Source organism: Rosa rugosa, chromosome 4 (genome assembly GCF_958449725.1).
Source record: "Rosa rugosa chromosome 4, drRosRugo1.1, whole genome shotgun sequence".
NCBI classification, from domain to species: Eukaryota; Viridiplantae; Streptophyta; class Magnoliopsida; order Rosales; family Rosaceae; genus Rosa; species Rosa rugosa.
Window position 1 is genome coordinate 23,952,446 of NC_084823.1, and position 17,403 is coordinate 23,969,848.

At 35.3% G+C, this 17,403-nt stretch overlaps 1 pseudogene; it reads right to left on the minus strand.

Moving 5' to 3' along the window:
- Positions 1 to 933: 933 nt before the first annotated feature.
- Positions 934 to 17,403, minus strand: part of LOC133744531 (uncharacterized) — a 125,138-nt pseudogene continuing 108,668 nt past the window's right edge.

A 17,403-nucleotide genomic window follows, 5' to 3' on the forward strand; every position in this document is an offset into this window, starting at 1 on the left:
GCACATCCTAGACAGTTAAAAGGGGCATCCTAAGACTCGATCACAAAACAAAACAAAAACAACACATAAATGACGCAACAAACGAGATATATAACTTCAATAAGACATTATGAATCATGTTTTGGACGTGCGGCCCAAGTCCTTGTCTCCACACTTAGTCCTTCTCAAATCCTTTGGGCAACCTTACTAGAATGGCCAGGTGGGGGAGGACGAGCACGAGAGGCAGAACCCATTTTGGCACAAGCTACTCCAACATAGTGGTTTACGCTCGTTTGATTGCACTTCTGGATTCAAAACCCGTCATGAACGTTGTCCCCTTTTCTAGACACCATCCTACATAGGCTATACTTACTTAGATAAGAAAAGTCCTAATTGCAAGACATTGTTCGATTGTTAAAAGAAGCCGCCCTCAACCTTAAGAGACCTGAATCAGGTACTAATAAGGGGTTTAGGCAAAAATTAACAAAGGGACTTCACCTATTCCATATAATTCACGATCCCTTACCAAAATCATACATACAATAAACCTAGCAACGAAAAATAAGAAATAATAAACACACAAAACACAAAACCTAAAACAAGTTAACACAAATTTTTTTTTTTTTTATTTTCTGATTTTTCCGATTTTTTTTATTTTCTTTTTATAACCACAAAAACTAGCTAAGTGAAACATTAAACCCTTCCCCCACACTTAAATCATGCATTGTCCTCAATGTATAAACAAGTATAAAGCATACAAAGCATCAATCAAGCATGGCATAAGAGTTAACGCAACAAATCCTAAAATAAAAACAAAGTGTACGAAATTAAAAGAGAAGGGAAGAGGTCAAGAAAGCAAATCTGCGTTGATAGCTCCTCCACAGCTACGGTTGAAATGGGTTGCCTCCCATGCAGCGCTTAATGTTTAAAGTCTTTCAGCCTAGACTTGCACCTTCAATTATCCTCAGTTGGTGGCGCATCTTGGAGGGGTACATCCTCCACATTGTGCTCCACAAAAGCCTCAAAGTAAGGCTTAAGACGATGGCCATTCACCTTGAACTCACTTCCCGTTTCTGGGCTTCTTATCTGTATAGCACCATGAGAAAAAACATTAGTAACAATAAAAGGACCAACCCATCTAGAACGCAACTTACCAGGAAAAAGTCTTAATCTAGAATGAAATAAAATAACTTTTTGACCAACTACAAAGGTCTTTCCACGAATTATCTTATCATGAAAAGCCTTTGTCTTTTCCTTGTAAAGCCGTGCACTATCATAGGCATCATTTCGAATTTCCTCAAGTTCATTGAGTTGCAACTTCCTATGAACTCCAGCTGCATCCAAGTCCATGTTGAAATTCCTCACGGCCCACCAAGCTTTGTGCTCCAACTCCACAGGTAAGTGGCACGGCTTCCCATACACTAACCGGAATGGTGACATCCCAATTGGTGTCTTGTAAGCCGTCCTATATGCCCACAATGCATCCTCTAAACGTTGACTCCAATCTTTCCTTGAAGGCCCCACGGTTTTCTCAAGTATCCTCTTGATCTCCCTATTCGAAACTTCTGCTTGTCCACTCGTTTGAGGATGATAAGACGTCGAAACCTTATGAGTGACGTTGTACTTCCTAAGCAAAGCCTCAGTGGTCTTGTTGCAAAAGTGAGAACCTCCATCACTAATGATAGCTCTTGGCATTCCATACCTACTAAAAATGTTAGATCTTATAAACTCTGCAACAACTTTAGAATCATTAGTCCTGGTGGCTTTCGCTTCCACCCACTTAGAAACATAATCAACAGCTAAGAGAATATAAAGAAAGCCATGAGATGAAGGAAAAGGTCCCATAAAATCAATACCCCAAACATCAAAGATTTTGACAACTATTATAGAATTTAAGGGCATTTGATCCTTAGGTCCTAAATTTCCAGTTCTTTGGCATCTATCACATGTCATACAAAATTCATATGCATCTTTAAACAAAGTAGGCCAATAAAAACCAGATTCGAACACCTTCCTAGCAGTTCTATCCGAGCCAAAATGACCACCACAATGTTTTGAATGACAAAACGCAAGTATAGCTCTATGTTCATTATTAGGCACACATCTCCTTATTAATTGATCAGAACAATATTTCCACAAGTAAGGATCATCCCAAACATAGTCTCTAGCTAAAGATTTAAGTCTAGCACGTTTTCCACTTGGCATATCACTAGGGAACGTTTTAGAGACTAAATGATTTACAATATCAGCATACCAAGGCTCACTTACCTGGATTCCGAAGAGTTGTTCATCCGAAAACATCTCCACTATAGGTATGGCGTCCTCCTCACTTACTAGCCTACTCAAGTGGTCGGCCACAACGTTGTCAGAGCCCTTTTTGTCCTTGATCTCCACATCAAACTCTTGAAGCAAGAGGATCCAACGAATTAGCCTTGGTTTTGCCTCCTTCTTTGACATAAGGTACCTTAAAGCTGCATGATCAGAATAAACAATGACTTTAGTACCCAACAAATAAGATCTAAATTTTTCTAAGGCAAAAACAACAGCTAAGAGTTCTTTTTCAGTTGTAGAGTAATTGAGTTGAGCATCATTGAGGGTCCGAGATGCATAGTAGATGGCATAAGGCTTTTTGTCCTTCCTTTGGCCTAGCACGGCCCCAATAGCATAATCTGAGGCGTCACACATGATCTCAAAGGGAATAGACCAATCTGGAGGAAGCATGATGGGTGCAGACGTCAGAAGCTCCTTTAAAGCATTGAATGCATCCATGCAATCCGCCTTGAACTCAAACGTCACTTCCTTTTGTAGAAGACGACATAGAGGCCTAGAAATCTTGGAGAAGTCCTTGATGAAGCGCCTGTAGAAACCTGCATGTCCAAGAAAAGAGCGGACCTCCCTCACACTTGTGGGGTATGGTAAGTACTTAACAAGATCTACTTTAGCTTTATCAACTTCTATTCCACGTTTAGAAACAATATGTCCTAAGACTATCCCTTGTTTCACCATAAAGTGACATTTTTCCCAATTAAGCACAAGATTAGTCTCTTCACAACGCCTAAGTATTAATTCTAAATTATTTAAGCAATCATCAAAGTCTTTACCAAAAACCGAAAAATGATCCATAAATACTTCAATAATTTTCTCAATAAAATCAGAAAAGATACTTACCATGCACCTGGAGCATTGCAAAGTCCGAAAGGCATCCTTCTGTAGGCAAACGTCCCAAATGGACATGTGAATGTCGTTTTCTCTTGATCCTCATTAGCAATGGCGATTTGGTTGTACCCAGAATACCCATCCAAGAAACAATAGAACTCATGACCAGCTAACCTCTCAAGCATTTGATCAATGAATGGCAAAGGGAAGTGATCCTTCCTAGTGGTGGCGTTTAGCTTCCTATAGTCTATGCAAACTCGATGTCCAGTCACAGTCCTCTGAGGCACTAATTCATTCTCTGCATTCTTCACAACAGTTATTCCAGATTTCTTAGGCACTACTTGAACTGGTGAAACCCACTTAGAATCCGAGATAGGGTAGATGACGCCACAATCAAGAAGCTTGATGACTTCCTTCTTCACAACTTCCATCATAGGTGGGTTCAAACGTCTTTGAGCCTCCCTAGTTAGCTTAGCTCCTTCCTCAAGCAAAATTCGATGCACACAAGTGGTAGGGCTAATTCCTCTGATATCCGCTAAAGTCCAACCAATTGCAGTCTTGTGTTGCTTAAGCATCTCCACTAATCTATCCTCTTGAGATGACGTCAAAGATGATGAAATGATGACAGGTAATGTTTCGTTTTCTCCCAAGTAAGCATACTTCAAGTGATCCGGTAATTGCTTAAGTTCCAAGGTAGGTGCCTGAATCACTGAAGGTAAAGGTTTATTAGTAGAGGGAGAAATAAACACAGAAGAAACATTACCTAGCTCGAATGGTGTTGCCTCAAGAAAAGCAACATGTTCCATTATGGAATCACTATGAATGGCCGTGAGCTCCTTGATACGCTCAAAGCAAGCGCATAATTTAACCCTGAAATGTCATTAGTAGTATAAAGTAAATAGGGATCGTTCTATTCCGGGGATTGAGGGTACACCTGTCATTGTCAAACAATTTAAACAATTAAAATTAAAACAAAGTATATTATTCACACATGTACACTATTTAAGAAAAAAGGGGGGTATTTTTGATGCGCTAAAAGCAAGCGCATAATTTAACCCTGAAATGTCATTAGTAGTATAAAGTAAATAGGGATCGTTCTATTCCGGGGATTGAGGGTACACCTGTCATTGTAAAACAATTAAACAATTAAAATTAAAACAAAGTATAATATTCACAAATATAATTATTTACGAAAAGGGGGGATTTTGTTTTTGGTTTTCGAAAATAAAACTAAGTTAACAAAACAATTAAAATGCAAAAACATAAAAACACAAATGGAATGAGAGAACAAAGATCAAAAACCGAAACATATGATTAAAATCGATTCAAACCCTAATATTGTTCATCTAAGTCATGAGAAAGGAGTTGATCATGTGAAATGTTAGAAAGCAAACAATTTCCCATATTTTACTTTTCAATGCTAATTAATCTAAGTGAAAGCACAAAGACTAATCCTATCAAACATGCATTCAATCCCTAGAAAGCTAGTAAATCATGACATGCTTAACGCATGAAACACATAGAAAGGCTATCAACTCAAGTGTGCAACTTAGTATGGAAAAGTCCACCTAATTGCAGTTCTCTTTAATTAAATTCGGTTTTTGCACAAAACCTTTACTACTTTTCGATTCAAGAACACAAAACCAAAAAGTTGATTCATGTTCTTAAATTGTAGCACCATTCATACAAAAACCCTAAGTGTTTGCAACCACATAAGATTAAAATACAAAAGATATCTATAAAGCAAATTTAATTAACCAAACTCACATAAGCAACTTTCGAAGAACAATAATATGAATCTGAAAATTTCTCAATTAATCATAAAATTCCAGAAATTAATAATTGTTCAAACACATATGTCAACTAGTTCATAACCAACGAAATTCAAAGCAAAGGTTACAAAGAAGAGGTCGAATTACAACGTGAGATGAAGATGGTGATGAACGAATGATGTGGTGATCTCTTGAATCTCGAAAGCAAGCTTCAAGGATGGTGGTTGATAGGAGCATTTTAATGTGGTATTTTAATAGTTAATTCCTCACATTTTGCTTAGTTAATTCCTTAACGAATCGATTTTTAATTCAATTTTTATTTTTAGGTACATTGGAGTAGATGATGATGAAATAAGTGTTAGGTCCATAAAATGATGGAGAAAAATGGAAATGCACTAAAAAGGTCAACTTTACACATTTTCCTACTCCGGCTAGGAGAAACCAAGCCAAGCAAGGAAGAAGGAGCGACCACCTGACCAAATGAACTTCAAATGAGCTGAAACCTTCCAGATCCATTCTAGACATCCTAAGAAACATTTCTTATGAAGAGTGCAAGAGCCAAAAAGAAGTGGAAGGCCTTCAAACAGTCAGCCCAATTTTCTGCAGAAGCAAAACTGGAAAACTGGACCTGTAAGGAGTCCAGCAGAAATTCCGGCCCAAACACATGGAGATAAATTCTGAAAATTTTACAGAATGATCTACACTCATGATGGATCATTTCATATGAAGAAGTCACGGGCAAAATCTGAAGTCTTGGTGGAGAATTAATTGAAGGAAAAATGAGTAGAAAGTGACTCAAACCTAACAAATTCCATTAGTGTTTAAATATTCAAACCTAACAAATTCCATTAGTGTTCAAATATTCAAACCTAATAAATTCCATTAATGTTTAAATGCTCAAACCTAACATATCATCATTTGTTTAAATCCAAATAGTTTTGCTTGGTAGCCAATAAATAGAGGCTACAACAAAGAAGAAAGGACATTCCTTCATCCATTCCATCTTCTTTGTCTCTCCATTTCCTTTCCATTTTCCTTTCCATCCTCTAGTTTCAAGTTTAGTCATCTCCACGAGTTCAAGCAAGGCCAAAGAAGAAGAAGAGAAGCCGTGAGCACTTCCATCCATAGCCATCCTTGAAGCTTGCTTTCGAGTTTCAAGAATCCACAACGTGAATCATCCATCTCATCTTCATCCACGGTGTAATTCGATTCTCCTTTGTAACCTTTGCTTTGAATTTCGTTGGTTATGAACTAGTTGACATATATGTTTGAACAAAGTATTATTTCTGGAATTTTTATGATTAATTGAGAATTTTCAGATTCATATATTGTGATTCGAGAGTTGCTTATGTGGGTTTGTTTAATTAAATTTGCGTTATAGATAACTTTTGTATTTTAATCTTATGTGGTTGCAAACACTTAGGGTTTCGATATGAATGGTGCTAGGTTTAAGAACATGAAATCGACTTTTCGTTTTGTGTAAACTTGAATCAAAGTAGTAAAGGTTTTGTACAAAGATCGAATTTAATTAAAGAGAATTGCAATTAGGTGGACTTTTCCATACTAAGTTGTACACTTGAGTTGATAGCCTTTCTCTATGTGTAATGCGTTAAACATGACATGATTGACTAGCTTTCTAGGGTTTGATTGCATGTTTGATAGGATTAATCTAGGTGCTTTCGCTTAGGTTAATTAGCATTGAAAAGTAAAAAATGGGAATTCATTTGCTTTCGAATGTTTCACATGATCAACTCCTTTCTCATGACTTAGATGAACAATATTAGGGTTTGAATCAATTTTAATCATAAGTTTCGGTTTTGATCTTTGTTCCTTCATTCCATTCGTATTTTTATGTTTTTTCATTTTAATTGTTTTTGTTAACTTAGTTTCATTTTCGAAAAAACCAAAAACAAAATCCCCCCTTTTCGTGTAAAATGTTTATATTTTGTGAATACATTTGTGAATATTATACTTTGTTTTAATTTTAATTGTTTAATTGTTTGACAATGACAGGTGTACCCTCAATCCCCGGAATAGAACGATCCCTATTTGCTTATACTACTAACGATGTTTTCAGGGTTAAATTATGCGCTTGCTTTGAGCGTATCAATTTTTGGCGCCGTTGCCGGGGAATTGAAAAATCACTTGTTTTTGTTTATAATTGTTGTATATAAACTGTTTGATACTTAGTTTAAATTAACTAGGTTGTTTTTTTTTATTGTTGAATACGAGTTTAATTGTGAGTTGTAAATTAAAGAAGGAATAGGTGAAGTCGTGTTTATTAATATTGGCCTAAACCCCTTATTGGTACCTAGTTCAGGTCCCTTATGGTTGAGGGCGGCCTTTATTAACATTCATTGAACTGTCTAACACACTTAGGACCTTTTACATCCTAGTAAGAATATCCTATGTGAGATGGTGTCTAGGAAGGGGACAACGTTCATGACGGGTTTTTGAATCCAGAAGTGCTTATAAATGGGCTTAGCTCATGCCAAAATGGATTTTTCCTCTCGTGTTCACCCTCCCCTACTTGGCCATTTCAGTAAGGTTGCCCAACGGATGTAGGAGGGACTTTGTGTCTAGACGACTATACTTGGGCCGCACGTCCACTTGATTTACCGCTTGGAATTAGATTTGATATCAATAATGTTTATAACAAAAGAAATACTTGTGCGTATTCTTTACGTGTAAATTATTTTGTTGTTTCACACTTTATACTTGTAAAAATACTTTTTACGTTTTATACTCACTTGTGTACTTAACTTGTGTCTTATGTACAAAATACTTGTTAATTATACTTGTAGTTTGTAATTCATAGTTACTTGTTTATTTTTTTTGTATTTCTTTGTTAATATTAAGTTACTAACTTTATTTAATGTAGGTACCGTCTGGCTGCAAGACGTAAAATACAAGCGCTGCTTGGGAGGCAACCCAATTCAGAATATAATCAGATTTGCTTTCTCTTCCCCTTTTACTCCTCCATTTTCTTTTTGTTTTAGTAGTTATTTTCGTAAATTCCATCCCTATATGCTTACTTATTTCATTGCATGCTTTTAATTGATTACATTGAGGATAATGCAATATTTAAGTGTGGGGGAAGGGATTTATATTTTTGTCTTTCATTTTGAATCCTATAAATATTTTTGTCTTTCATTTTGAGTCCTATATTTTAAAAAAAAATAATAATAATAATAAAAAAATAAAAAATAAAAAAAAATAAAAAATAAAAAATAAAAAAATAATAAAATAAAATGCATTCATTCAGTCTTATTAAATTCAGCTTTTTACAAAAAAAAAAAAAAAAAAACAAAAATAAATAAATAAAAAAATAATAATAAAAATAATAAAAAAAAAAATATCTCCCAAATTGTATATTTTGTATTTCTTAGTTAATTATAGTTACTAACTTTCTAATTTCTATTCTGTCTGGCTGAAAGACGTTAAACTCAAGCGCTGCTTGGGAGGCAACCCAATTCAGAAGTAGCTGTGAAGGAGTCTACCTACACAGATTTGCTTTCTCTTTCCCTATCTCTTTTTATTTTTTATTTTTTTTCTCTTTTGTTTTTATTTTAGGATTTATTTTCATAAATGTCTTCTATCTATGCTTATTTGTTTCATTGCATGCTTATGATTGATTACATTGAGGACAATGCAATATTTAAGTGTGGGGGAAGGGATTTATATTTGAGTCTTTTATTTTGAGTCAGATATATTGGAAAATACAAAAAAATCGAAAAATGTCAAAAATTAAAAAAATTTCGTTGATTTTATTTATTGAGTCTTAGTCCTTTGTTTTTATTTTTGAGTCATAGGATGCCCTTTTAACTGTCTAGGATGAGCTTATATCTCTGAAATTAAGGCTAAAAGAGGATCACAAGATTGGGATAATATTTGATGAGATTCTTTGGTTAATTATGATTTATGAAAAGCATATGAATGTGTAGTAGATATGGTGCATGCGTAACTTTGGTACAGAATATGAACATGTGGATGATAAGTTATGATTCATAATAACCCTTGTGAGAATTTGAGCCATGTGCCCTTTCTTTGTTGAGTGATTAATGGAAAAAAAAAATGAATTATACTCTTATTTTCTTGGCGATGATTCTGTTGATCTCATTATTCTTTCATCTTGATTGATTACATGCCATAGATTAAGTTTAATGGACTAGAGAATGCTAGAATTCGCTCTTGTGCTTGTTAAGACGTTTTGTCAATACATGGCCCTGATTCTGGAAAGGATAGAGGCACCTAGGAACTACCACCATTGCCAAATAAGCCTGTGTCCCTATTTGTGCCCGTCGTGGGACCCCCTTAGATAAACCCCTTTGAGCCTACATTAAGCCTTTTCTTTCATCACCCTAAAAATCCTTAACCCCTGAACCTTAGTATAGTTATAATCCTACCCTTTGTTCTAAAAACTTAGTGGAGCTATCTTTTGAGACTTACTACATGATGGTGACAAGGATTAAGAAGAGGTGAAAATTCAAGTGTGGGGGTAGACTTGTCCATAAAAAAATTAAAAAAAATAAAAATAAAAAAATATAAAAAAAAAAAGAATGTTTATGGATTTTAGTCCCCCATACTTGGTGAGTTTGGAGATTGTTTTGAATTGAAGGCCCACTATCGAAAAATTTGGTCTTTGTCCAATTCACTAGAATCAAAGGGAGTTTAGAATAAAGATGAAGACATTAAGCCCTTTTATAAAGCCTCATGAGTATGACGTTATGCCTTGGTGGATTTCTAGAAGTCTCTCTACATCAACATGAGCTCTGCTAGGTTTTTAGGATACTTTGTTAAAATTCCTTACCCTTTCATTTCTTAAAACCTTGAGCCTTAGCCCCATTACAACCTTTGAGAAGACCTTCTTGATCCTTAAGATGGGACAGCCTTTGATGTGGAGATGAGTTACAAGAGTTGAACATATGGCTTGGGTCCATTCGTGCAAGTAGTTGATATCTTTCATGAGATCTTTTAAAAAAAAAAAAAAAATTATATTCACAAAGTGCTTTTTGTTTCTTATATATGTGAGCTATTTGATTGCCTCAAAATATTTTCTCTCACATATAATTGAGTGATTATAAGCTTTTAAGCATGAGCCTTGAATCTTAGAGAAGAAAGAGTGATATATCCATGTGAGGTTTGAATCATGACTTGTTTGAAATATGTTGAGCTCCACTCACCACCATTGTTTACTCCCAAGTCTTACATGCTTATATGTGGATTATATTTTGTAATTACCTCTTGAATATCTTGATGATGTGATTCTTGGTTAAGTGCTAATCTTGGTGTCTTGAAAGTATGAGATTTCTGAGACAATATGTTAAAGGGCAATAGAGGTCTTTGTGATGTCAACATCATGGTCTTTGTCTTTGAATTTACTCTTTTATGTGTGACGTTTTTTTTTTTTTTTTTTTTTTTTTTTTTTTTTTTTTTTTTCTTTGTGTTTTGCTTTGTGTTTTACGTTTTTGGTTTCTTTGAGTCTTTGTGTTTTTGTTTCCATACTTAGTCAATTTTTTCGTTGGTTTCTTTGTTTTGTGTCATAGTCTTTTTGGTTTGTTAGTTTTTGATTTTGCTAAGGGACTAGCAAAAGCTAAGTGTGGGGGAATTTGATAGGAGCATTTTAATGTGGTATTTTAATAGTTAATTCCTCACATTTTGCTTAGTTAATTCCTTAACGAATCGATTTTTAATTCAATTTTTATTTTTAGGTACATTGGAGTAATGATGATGAAATAAGTGTTAGGTCCATAAAATGATGGAGAAAAATGGAAATGCACTAAAAAGGTCAACTTTACACATTTTCCTACTCCGGCTAGGAGAAACCAAGCCAAGCAAGGAAGAAGGAGCGACCACCTGACCAAATGAACTTCAAATGAGCTGAAACCTTCCAGATCCATTCTAGACATCCTAAGAAACATTTCTTATGAAGAGTGCAAGAGCCAAAAAGAAGTGGAAGGCCTTCAAACAGTCAGCCCAATTTTCTGCAGAAGCAAAACTGGAAAACTGGACCTGTAAGGAGTCCAGCAGAAATTCCGGCCCAAACACATGGAGATAAATTCTGAAAATTTTACAGAATGATCTACACTCATGATGGATCATTTCATATGAAGAAGTCACGGGCAAAATCTGAAGTCTTGGTGGAGAATTAATTGAAGGAAAAATGAGTAGAAAGTGACTCAAACCTAACAAATTCCATTAGTGTTTAAATATTCAAACCTAACAAATTCCATTAGTGTTTAAATATTCAAACCTAATAAATTCCATTAATGTTTAAATGCTCAAACCTAACATATCATCATTTGTTTAAATCCAAAAAGTTTTGCTTGGTAGCCTATAAATAGAGGCTACAACAAAGAAGAAAGGACATTCCTTCATCCATTCCATCTTCTTTGTCTCTCCATTTCCTTTCCATTTTCCTTTCCATCCTCTAGTTTCAAGTTTAGTCATCTCCACGAGTTCAAGCAAGGCCAAAGAAGAAGAAGAGAAGCCGTGAGCACTTCCATCCATAGCCATCCTTGAAGCTTGCTTTCGAGTTTCAAGAATCCACAACGTGAATCATCCATCTCATCTTCATCCACGGTGTAATTCGATTCTCCTTTGTAACCTTTGCTTTGAATTTCGTTGGTTATGAACTAGTTGACATATATGTTTGAACAAAGTATTATTTCTGGAATTTTTATGATTAATTGAGAATTTTCAGATTCATATATTGTGATTCGAGAGTTGCTTATGTGGGTTTGTTTAATTAAATTTGCGTTATAGATAACTTTTGTATTTTAATCTTATGTGGTTGCAAACACTTAGGGTTTCGATATGAATGGTGCTAGGTTTAAGAACATGAAATCGACTTTTCGTTTTGTGTAAACTTGAATCAAAGTAGTAAAGGTTTTGTACAAAGATCGAATTTAATTAAAGAGAATTGCAATTAGGTGGACTTTTCCATACTAAGTTGTACACTTGAGTTGATAGCCTTTCTCTATGTGTAATGCGTTAAACATGACATGATTGACTAGCTTTCTAGGGTTTGATTGCATGTTTGATAGGATTAATCTAGGTGCTTTCGCTTAGGTTAATTAGCATTGAAAAGTAAAAAATGGGAATTCATTTGCTTTCGAATGTTTCACATGATCAACTCCTTTCTCATGACTTAGATGAACAATATTAGGGTTTGAATCAATTTTAATCATAAGTTTCGGTTTTGATCTTTGTTCCTTCATTCCATTCGTATTTTTATGTTTTTTCATTTTAATTGTTTTTGTTAACTTAGTTTCATTTTCGAAAAAACCAAAAACAAAATCCCCCCTTTTCGTGTAAAATGTTTATATTTTGTGAATACATTTGTGAATATTATACTTTGTTTTAATTTTAATTGTTTAATTGTTTGACAATGACAGGTGTACCCTCAATCCCCGGAATAGAACGATCCCTATTTGCTTATACTACTAACGATGTTTTCAGGGTTAAATTATGCGCTTGCTTTGAGCGTATCAGTGGTGGATAATGATGCTCACGGCAATTCTTCTTCTCCCTTGGCCTTGCTTGAATTCCGTGGAGATGACTAGAGGATGGAGAAACTCACAGCTATTCTAGAGAACTTTTCTGATTTTTTTCTAAAGTGTAAATTGTATGGAGAGAGGAACCCTTGACGTTGTGAATAAAGGAGTATATATAGGAGCACGGCAAACTTGGTCCCCAAGCACATATTTTCTGATTTATTTTCCAAGGAATTAAGTTAATAATTCCACATAGCTTCCACCAATGAGAAATTGCCAAATAAGCCCTCGTGTGTCATCCAACCAATCACAAAACTCCATGGAGATTCCCTAATATATTCTTGCCGAATTCCCTTGATTATTTTCTGATTTTCTTCTTGCAATTTCGGCCAAAATATACTTAGGGTTTCTAGGAATGAATCTAGACGCCTTTTGGTGCTTTTCTTGATGTCCACACTTTTTTCTTTCCATAAAACTCTCCCTAGAATATCTTTTTGCCGAATTCTCTAGGGTTTCTTCATGAATATCACGGCAACTTCCTCCTTTTCCTCTTGGCTAGGACGGCAAGAGTCTCCTAGGGTTTATCTTTCCATTAAAATTACCCTAGAAAATCTCTTGCGTAATCTTCTTTTAATTTCTGATTTTCACGCCATCTCCCTTGTTTCTCTCTTTGGTTTTCACGGCAAAACATCTCTAGGGTTAGGGTTTTGCGTCACAAACCCTAATCCCTTGGGCCTTGATGGGCCTTGATCCAGTTTGCCGAAAATTCAAATTGTTCTTGGGCTTCGTTGCTTCATCTTCAAGCCTTCTTATTTTCCAACGTAAAACACTTCATTTCTTTCATTTATTTTCATAGTTGCGTTGGAAACTTCATTGGTAAGCTCTCCTCCATTTCGCAGGGTTTCCTGGTTGCACTAGGAAAGCTTGTTTCTTCATTTCTGCTCAAATGTGTGGCCCGTTTTCTCTCATATTTGTTCGTCTTGATGTTCGCAAGCTCCTCTTTCCATTCGTGCATTCATTTCCACTTTTTAGCTCGGAAGTCCTGAAAATAGAAACTCGTATGAAAAATAGAAACTTACCTAATTTGAAAAATAGAAACTTACTAAAAATGAAAAATAGAAAGTTACTAAAAATGAAAAATAGAAACTTGCCAGAAATGAGAAATGAAAACTACAAAAATAGAAACTTCCTAAAAATGGAAAATAGAAACTAAGAAAAATGGAAACTTTCTACAAATAGGAACTTTCCCAATCAAAGAATGGAAACTTTCCTAAACAGAGTTTTACTAAGGAAATGACGCAAGAAATGTAAGGAAATGCAGTTAAAACGTCGCATTAAAATGCTCCTATCAATTTTTGATTTTGGTTTTTCGAAAATAAAACTAAGTTAACAAAACAATTAAAATGCAAAAACATAAAAATACAAATGGAATGCAAGAACAAAGATCAAAGTCGAAACTCATGATTAAAATTAATTCAAGTTCATCATTGTTCATCATAGTCATGCAAGAGGAGTTGATCATGTGAAACGTTAGAAAGCAAACAATTTCCCATATTTTACTTTTCAATGCTAATTAACCTAAGTGAAAGCACATAGACTAATCCTATCAAACATGCATTCAAGCCCTAGAAAGCTAGTCAATCATACATGTTTAACGCAATAAGCACCTAGAAAGGCTATCAACTCAAATGTGCAACTTAGTATGAAAAAGTCCACCTAATTGCAATCTTCTTTGATTAAACTCGGTTTTTGTACAAAACCTTTACTACTTATTGATTCAAGAACACAAAACCAAAAAGTTGATTCATGTTCTCAAATTCGTAGCAACATTCACATAAAAACCCTAAATGTTTCGAACCATTCAAGATTATCATACAAAAGATTTCTATCATGCAAATTTAATCAAACACTCACACAAAAGCAACCATAAATCGCAATATATGAATCTGAAAATTAACAATTAATCATAAAATTTCAGAAACCAAAACTTGTTCAAACATATGTGTCAACTAAGGCAAAACCAACGAAAATACAAACAAAGTTACAAGGAGAATCGGATTACACCGTGATGAAGGTGAGATGAATGAAGTGATGATGTGGTCTCTTGAATTTCGAAAGCAATCTTCAAGGTGGAGGGTGGAGGTGTTCACGGCTTGTCTTCTTCTTCCTTGGCCTTGCTTGCACTTCGTGGTTGCCCTAGAGGATGGAGAGGAGCACGGCTAGGCTAAGAAGATTTTCTGATTTTTTTCTAAGTTGTAACTTGTTTGGAGAGAGGGCCCTTTTGCGTTGAGAAGAGGGGAGAATATATAGGGAACGGCCCCTAGGTCTCCAAACCGTGCAAACCCTAAGAATCCTCACGGCAACAATGTGCTAACTTCACATAATTTCCTCCAATAGAATCTTGCCAAGTAAGCCCTATGAGGTGTTCCAACCAATCACAAAATTCTCCTTTAATTCTCTAAATAATCTTGGCCGAAATCCTTGAGATAATTTCTGATTTTCTGCTTTTAAATTCGGCCAAAACTCTTTAGGGAATGTAGGAATGTATCTAGACTTCTTTTGAGCTTTTCTTTGTCTCCACACATACTTTCTTTCCTTAAAACTCTCTAGAGGATGACATCTTGCCGAAATCTCTAGGGTTTCTTCTTTAATTCACGGCTCATTCCTTCTTTTCCTCTTGGCTTGGACGGCAAAAGATATTCTAGGGTTTATCTCTTGATGTATTTCCATAAAAATGCCCTAGAAAATCTCCCTAGAAAATCTCTTTTTAATTTCTGATTTTTGGACACCACTTCCTTGTTTCTCTCTTCATTTTGGACGGCAAAACTCCCCTAGGGTTTATTCATGCGTCATAAACCCTAATTTCATGGGCCTTGATGGGCCTTGATCCATTTTGCCGAAATTCAAATCAATCCATAGAGTTCTTGGGCTTTGTTGCTTCATCTTCAAGCCTTCTTATTTTCCAACGCAAAACACTTCATTTCTTTCATTTCTTTTCATAGTTGGGTTGGAAACTTCATTGGTAAGCTCTCTTCCATTTCGCAGGGTTTCCTGGTTGCACTAGGAAAGCTTGTTTCTTCATTTCTGCTCAAATGTGTGGACCGTTTTCTCTCATATTCGTTCGTCTTGATGTTCGCAAGCTCCTCTTTCCATTTGTGCGTTCATTTCCACTTTTTAGCTCGGAGGTCCTGAAAATAGAAACTAGTATGAAAAATAGAAACTTACCTAATTTGAAAATAGAAACTTACTAAAAATGAAAAATAGAAACTTGCCAGAAATGAGAAATGAAAACTACAAAAATAGAAACTTTCTAAAAATAGAAAATAGAAACTAAGAAAAATGGAAACTTTCTACAAATAGGAACTTTCCCAATTAAAGAATGGAAACTTTCCTAAACAGAGTTTTACTAAGGAAATGACGCAAGAAATGTAAGGAAATGCAGTTAAAACGTCGCATTAAAATGCTCCTATCAAATTCCCCCACACTTAGCTTTTGCTGGTCCCTTAGCAAAATCAAACAAAGACACACACTAAGACTCAACGAAAATTAAAGACTCAAACAAACAAAGACTCTATTGCCCTTCAACTATTTGTCTCAGCAATCTCTTACTTTCACAACACCAAGATTAGCACTTCACCAAGAATCAATGTTTAGACATTCGAGAGTTAATTAAAACACATAATTCACATATACACAAGTAGGACATGGTTGTAACAATGCTGATGGTTTTAAGCTTAGCATGCTTCAGACAAGTATGATTCAAATCTCACAAGTATATCCCTCTTTCTTCTCTCAGATCATGGCAATGCTTAAAAGCTTATACACTCAAGTATATGTGAAAGATAGCAAGTATATCACATAATGCAAGAAACGAAAGCACAAGTATAATTTTCTTTAAAGATCTCATGAAGGATATCAACTACTTGCACGAATGGACTGCCATAGGTTCAGCTCTTGTAACTCATCTCCACATCAAAGGCTGTCCCATCTTAAGGATCAAGAAGGTCTTCTCAAGGGCTGTAATGGGGCCAAGGCTCAAGGTTTAAAGAAACGAAAGGTAAGGATTTATCAAAGTGTCCTACAAACCTAGCAGAGCACATGTAAATGTAGAGACCTCGAAATATTCCACCAAGGCATTGCAAAAACGTCACTTTCCCCTAGAGGTAACATAAAAGGGCCAAATGTCTTCATGTTGGGCCCAATCTTCAATGTAAACTTCCCTTGAACTCTAGTGAAATGGACAAAGGCCAAATTTTTCTGTAGTGGGCCTTCAATTTAAAGTAAACTCCGAAATCACTAAGTATGGGGGACTAAATCCATAAACATTTCTTTCTTTTCTTTTCTAGCCGTATACATTTTTTCTTTTCATTTTTCACAGCTTTCTCACAATTTTTTTTTTTTTTTTTCCATGGACAAGTCTACCCCCACACTTGAACTTTCACCTCTTCTCAATCTTCATCCTTAGCGCCAAACCCATGTAGTATGTCTCAAAAGATAGTTCCACTAAGTTCTTAGAACAAAGGGTAAGGTTGTAACTATACTAAGCTTCATGGTTAAGGATATTAAGGGTGATGAATGAATAGGCTTAATGTAAGCTCAAATGGTCTTATCTAGGGGAGTCCCACGACGGGCACAAATAGGGACACAAGTTTATATGGCAATGGTGGTAATTCCTAGGGTGCCTCTATCCCTTCCAGAATCAGGGCCATGTATTGATATACGTCTCAACAAGCACAAGAGCGAATTCTAGCATTCTCTAGTCTATTAAACTTAATCTATGGCAAGCAGTCAATCAAGATGAAAGAATAATGAGATCATCAAAATGATGCGGCTGAAATAGCCTCACAATTTAACCCTGCAAAATGTAGTTGTCAGTATAGGATAAGCAGGGATCGTTCAGTCCGGGGATTGTAGGGTACACCTACACAAAAAGGTCAATTAACAAATAAAAGAATAAAATGGGGGTTTTGAAATTTGGTTCCTAATCTACTTAAAATAAA